Source organism: Coturnix japonica, chromosome 4, assembly GCF_054131305.1.
Source record: "Coturnix japonica strain WE chromosome 4, WE-NBRP24, whole genome shotgun sequence".
NCBI classification, from domain to species: domain Eukaryota; kingdom Metazoa; phylum Chordata; class Aves; order Galliformes; family Phasianidae; genus Coturnix; species Coturnix japonica.
In genome coordinates, this window is record NC_140666.1 from 53,751,459 (window position 1) to 53,757,458 (window position 6,000).

The window sequence follows — 6,000 nt, forward strand, 5'->3', positions numbered from 1 at the left end:
AAATGAATATAAAATAAATTTGGTTAACCAAGTTGGGAGGAATTTTCGATTTTTGTTTGTTTGTGAATGGTATCATTTTTAAATGACAGAATCTGGAGACTATTAGAATTTTGCCTTGGATCCATGCTGAAAGCATTTCTGTACTTCTAAAGCCAAAAATATCCTACTGCCAAGACCTCTTAAAAATAAAATAAAAATGTAAGAATGAAAAAAAGAAAAGCACCTTCCAAATGGAATTCACAATTCTCATGGGTAGGTGATCATCAGCTCCAATTAGTCCCTGGCAGAGGAGTCTGAGCAAGACTGATAGACTCAATGCATCCAAAAATGTTTAGTCTAGACTAAACCATGCTGGAATTCTCCACAGACTAGACCTCAGCCCTCTGGATCCCAGACAGCCATCTATATTGACTGCAAATGACAACACAGCCTGAATCCTATTCCAGGCTTCACTTTTCCTATCTAGTCATATCGCTATTCTCTCTCCTGCCTCCCTGGGATCTCTGGGCAACACGGTAAAAAGCTGTTGACTGTTGCAAGTATTTTAAGCCTGGTTAATGAGAGTAGGTAATTCTTCCCTGTAATCATCTGTACAGTAAGCTTGTGAGCCAAGCTCAAAGTAATAAAACCAGAAAAACATGTTCATCTGCTAGACAGCAGCCAGAAGCAACTGGTGCCAAAAAGAAAAGTCTGGAGCTGCTCTTTATAAAATTTTGTCAGCACAATTAATTCTGAAATGTGTTCTAAAAATGTGGAACACAGCCCACATGTCACGGCTCCTCCTGTGTATTTAACATCTTCTTAAGATGCTCTGAATATTAATTCAGTGCTTTCATCTACCAACCTAGCTTTCCTGTGCAAAGGATTCAGCCAGTAATTAAGAATTTCATCCTTTTTCAAATATAGGAATAAATGGAGTCTCTTCAACAGGAAAGATCCCCAACAGAAGAACTCTTTTGTTGCCATCCTTAACCTGATGTCTACCCACAGCAAGAATGAGATAAAGCTGGAGTATCATTTCTTTCTGTACAGTAGAATTTGACATTAGCAAACATGATCTGGCACAAACAGCATACTTCCATTTAAGTCAGGGAGCTGTGCACACTCTTCCAGCAAAGCAAAAAAGCGACAATCATGCGTGAATTTGTGGTAGTGTTTACTTACTCACACTGCTCGAATTATATCAGGCACAGCTCTAAGTTTTCCAGTGCATTCCCACATGATTCCAAGTCCACCTTAATGATCACCAAAATTTGCAGAGTCCAGAGGTTGATTCTGGTCCAGATCTGAAATCTGTGGCAGAAGCCCATCAGCACATTTTCACAAAAGAAACATCTATGTTTACTTATTCCTCCTACTTAATTCTTGCTAATGCAGGCGCTTAAAATAAACTTAAGGAATGAAAGAAACAGAAACATAAAGAATTAGATCATCTTGTCATCCATTCCCTGCATTTTTATTATGAAGCCATCCTGGCTGACTCTTCCAAAAGCATTCAAAACAACCTGAAAGAGAGGAGAGGGCAGAGAAAGGACAGCTGGAAGGCAGAAATGAAGAGTAGCTTCAAAAAGCAGCTTTTGGTAAAACTCATATTCAAAACACATCCCAAATGCAAAGGAAGAAATAATATTTCCCTGTGCTGGTCTAGCCAGCACAGAAGATTCTTCAGGCGTGCTCAGTTCTATGTAAGTACTGGAATGATAGTCAGTGGGAGGTATGGAACAAGGAGTTTTCTAGAAAAACAACTGCCTCCACTGAAATGCCTACATGTTCACTGGAAATCTAACAGGTCATTTGTGAACAGGTCCAACACGACATTATTACAAGAGCTCATTTTGTTGTTTCCACTGAGACCAACCAGGCAGGTAAAAGAGAACAGACATTTAGGCTATAGGTTGAGATACAGGATTAGTTTGAAACGAAGGACTTTGGTAGAACTGAGGATTCTGAGAGCCAAACCTGCCAGCCAAAATACCCAGAGATGAGCTGCTATCAAACTCTTTTCTATACATTCCTGGGACTCAGGAAATGAATTTTCCTTTAAATTCTAAGAACCCAATGTGCTAAATAATCCCAGACTGGAGACTTACACATCAGCAAGATCATGCACTTCATAAAATGTGATGGCCAGAACCTGATTGAAAAAGACAAAAAGAAGAAATAATAGAAAATGCCACACAATTTAACAAACAGTGACTATTGCTCAAATATCTAGTAAGTGGGCTGGCAGTTTTAATAAGAGTAGTGTTAGATGCACGTAAGTCTTCAACAGGCTGCCCAGGGAGGTGGTAGAGTCTCCTTCTCTGGAGATATTCAAGACCCGCCTGGACGCCTACCTGTGTGACGTGGTGTAGGGAGCCTGCTTTGGCAGGGGGGTTGGACTCGATGATCTCTAGAGGTCCCTTCCAACCCCTACAATTCTGTGATTCTGTGAAGTCATTGCACTTAAAACCACAAATACCACCAGTGGTGATTTTCAAAGATTTTACATACAAAAAATTAAATGTTACAACATAAACTAAGGTATCAGTAGGTTTTTAACAGTCAGTAAGTTATTCTTACTTATACATGAGTGAAATCTATACATCCAGAGAGTTTTACGGTAAGACAATGAAGATTTTTCTGATGGAACCCATTTTCATTGTTTTTAAGCATCACTTTCTTAACATGTGATGGTATCTACCATGGAAAGTATTGACTCAATATGCTTTGTCTCAAAGTACACCCCAAATATGACTGTTTTCAGTTCAATGCTCATATGCCATTCTAAGCTTTTTAAAGTGAGACTCTGATGAATTATAAAATTTGCAGGCAAAACAAGCCTGAATCCAATTTCAGAACTTTGAATGGATGCATTTATTTAGCTTATGGGATGCATTTAAAGCTCGCGTGAAAAAAAAGAAAAAAAAAAAAAAGGTACCAGGTGGATGCAGAGGTACCACAGTTAACTAAGCAGCCATCTCTAATTAGAGTATCACATTAGTCACCCATCACTATCTCTATTGAAGCCAGCACAGATGTTCAGAGGAATTCTCCTGGGATTTAGGAGTCCTGTCTGGAAAACAGAAGTACATCTTGAATCAATCAGGCAAAGGATTGTAACTCTGAGTTAAAGATAACTATTGTCAAATTAAATGTATTAGTTAAACAACCTTTCTTAAGGAAACAATATTTAGTTTACTTAGACTTATACCTTATCCACTTACCCAGGGCCAGAGTATACAGCTTCTATAGACCAGTTGTTACCATATTTTTCAGGATAGGCTCTGCCTTCTTTTTTTGTACTAACACTATTCACTGGCCTCTGCTTATGCCTACCCTCCTCACCACACACTGTCGTAAGCCTCTAAAAACCATACCAACATATAATGACTTACATTGTCAAAAAAAGCAACAAAAAAGAAAATACTACCTACATCACTTCCTCTGCAAACCAGCTTTGTCCAACTTTCCATGCCACTTACTGTGAAGATAATATTTTACATCACATGGCTACCAGAGAAGACTGCACTTTCAAGAAGGAGATAGAAAGGCCATGAGGGGAAGGCCAGAGGCCAGCTGGAATTTCCCTGGAGCTCTGCAACCCCCCTTTTCCTCATGCTTTTCTTCATTTGTCCAGGGCAATCCCTCATTCTCCCTAGTTTCAGAAATGCATATACAGACACCCTTAGAATTTGTGTGCAAATAAGTTCATACTTAAAAAAAAATATATTGGCATCAATTTTACAGCACTGAAGATGCACAGAAGATACTTCTTTAAACTCTGTTTTTCACTGACATGTTACTCCTGTGAGGAAACATTCATTAGCTTCCATTATAATGACAACACAGATCTGTATCAAAACAGTCAAGTATTCATTCAAAGAAAATCTTATACGTTTTAGTTCTATGAATCACAGAATCACAGAATTGTAGGGCTTGGAAGGGATTTCCAGAGATCGAGACCAATCCCCCAATAATAACAGAAATAAGTTTCAGATAATCTTTATAAATGCAAAGACCCCATGGAACAACATGCTTAATCTTGTGCATGATGCAGTTGGAGCAGGGAATCAAGACTGTCTTCACTAAAGGCTACCTGGATGACCTTGGACAGGTCATTAAACTTGTGTACCTCACCTACCTATGCACAGAGAGACCACCAAGCTCAAAGGGACTTCAGTGAGAGTGCTGCTTAAACATCATATTCAATATTAGCGCTATATGGAAAGGTTAAAAGGAGATCAATTTTCAAATCAATCCTCCAAAATCTCTACAACTGAATCAATGCCGAGGATGTACACAAATTTTAAATAAATTAAGAGCTGGAATTCATGTCATCCTGAAAAAGCCAAACCAAAATGACAAAAAGCCAGAAGGAATTTAAGAAAACAGAAAGGCTACTCCTGTTACGCTTCCAAGTCTGTCAAAACCAGGAGCTGTTCAAAATCCCATTTGCCAGCAATTTCCAGCATGGCTTCTCACTGAACAGACATATGCAAATTTAATCCAGAGTGAATTCCTAAATTATAGCGTTATAAAATATCTGTAACTAGAATAAAAATAGTTTGAAACTTACCATAAGCTTCAGAATTCCATTTTCCATGGAACAGTGTGAACATCCAGAGCAACATAAATGATATTTTTGTGGAACACGTAAAAACTTAATTTAAGATTTACTGAAACTGGTCACATATTATTTAGTGAGGTTTCATGATCTGGTGGATCTATGCATTGACGCAAGGAATAACGAGTCATATTATCAGTTTTCTGCTTTCAGCATGTATGCACATACATGTAAGAAATCTCAGTGGGACTTATCAGTAGAGAAACAGAGAAAGTATGTAATGAACTTCTCATGTTTTTGGACCATAATTTCCTCATGAAAAACTGTTATCTGACTATAACTCTAGGAACATACTGAATGCTAAATGTAAATGTTCATCTAATAGCACTGCTATCTGTTCTTCATAAGTGATAGTTTTTTGTGCCAACAATTAAGAATATGGGGACTATGCTATAATTTGTTTGCTGCTGTTTGTTTTCCACTGACGCTTCTTCAGAATGGTATAGTTCTTCAGCTGTTTCTCCAGGTTTCATGAAGGCTTTCATTGTTTTAAAAGATGCTACATCCTTTCTTATATCTTCAATAATTTTGAATATCATACACAAAAGAAAACTGGAGTTGTATTGCTCCTAGTTCAAAGTTGATTACAAGGACCCTCACTGTCCTTGTAATTTGACCTAATTTGTCCAAATAAGCCAACTCTTTAAACACTTTATTTTTGACTTCCAGCAGCCTGGCTTTTTAAACAGAGAATAGTGTCTCCAGTATGACATTAAAGGATCCATAATTCCATAGTCAAAGAATCAAATAAATAAACTACTGAAAGTACTTGTCTAAATATTCAGATCTAATTGCACGGCCATGGCATATCATTGCTTCCCAAAATAGCACATCTAATCTTATTTTCCAGTGCAGAATTCATTAACAATTGATGTGAGGGTTCAGTCAGTCCTTGGAAAGGTTAATGGAGTTGTTTGCTGGAAAGCAATAGCTGATCAAATCTGCCTCTACTTTCACTATTATTTCTCATTTCTTTTACTGCTTCCAGTGCTAGTAATTAAATTGAACATTATGCGACAGCACGCACCCATGAAGAAACAACCTTTGCAACAGCTGAAAAGGTGCAATCTGACAGGTTTTCTAATGTCTTCTATAAGGTATAAATTAAACAGAGGGAAGAGTGACACCCAACGGATAGCTGCATGAAGGAACGACTGCTCTGGATCACATTACATTTCCTTTCAGTACGTTTTGGAAAGCTTTTCTTTCTACGGTGCCAACTGCAACCAGCTGATTTAGTCAACATATTAAGTATATATTTGGAAGTCCAGGACATGTTGCTGATCAAACTCTGCTGCTGTGTAAAACATCACAACTTTGATTTCTAATGCAGCCTCCTCCCAGTATTACTGTAAGATCCATTGCTAGCACAAGATGATAAAGATACCACAGGA

General features: G+C 37.9%; 1 long non-coding RNA gene across 1 annotated transcript in view; it reads right to left on the reverse strand.

Moving 5' to 3' along the window:
- LOC146761076 (uncharacterized) overlaps nucleotides 1–2,470 on the reverse strand; it is a 30,305-nt gene extending 27,835 nt beyond the window's left edge. Inside the window, exons 1-2 of the long non-coding RNA XR_014945880.1 lie at nucleotides 2,091–2,470; nucleotides 1,165–1,293 (exon numbers count right to left, since the gene is read on the reverse strand). This is a non-coding gene — a long non-coding RNA (uncharacterized LOC146761076). The remainder of the gene's footprint in view (nucleotides 1–1,164; nucleotides 1,294–2,090) is intronic.
- Between the last annotated feature and the right edge of the window lie 3,530 nt (nucleotides 2,471–6,000).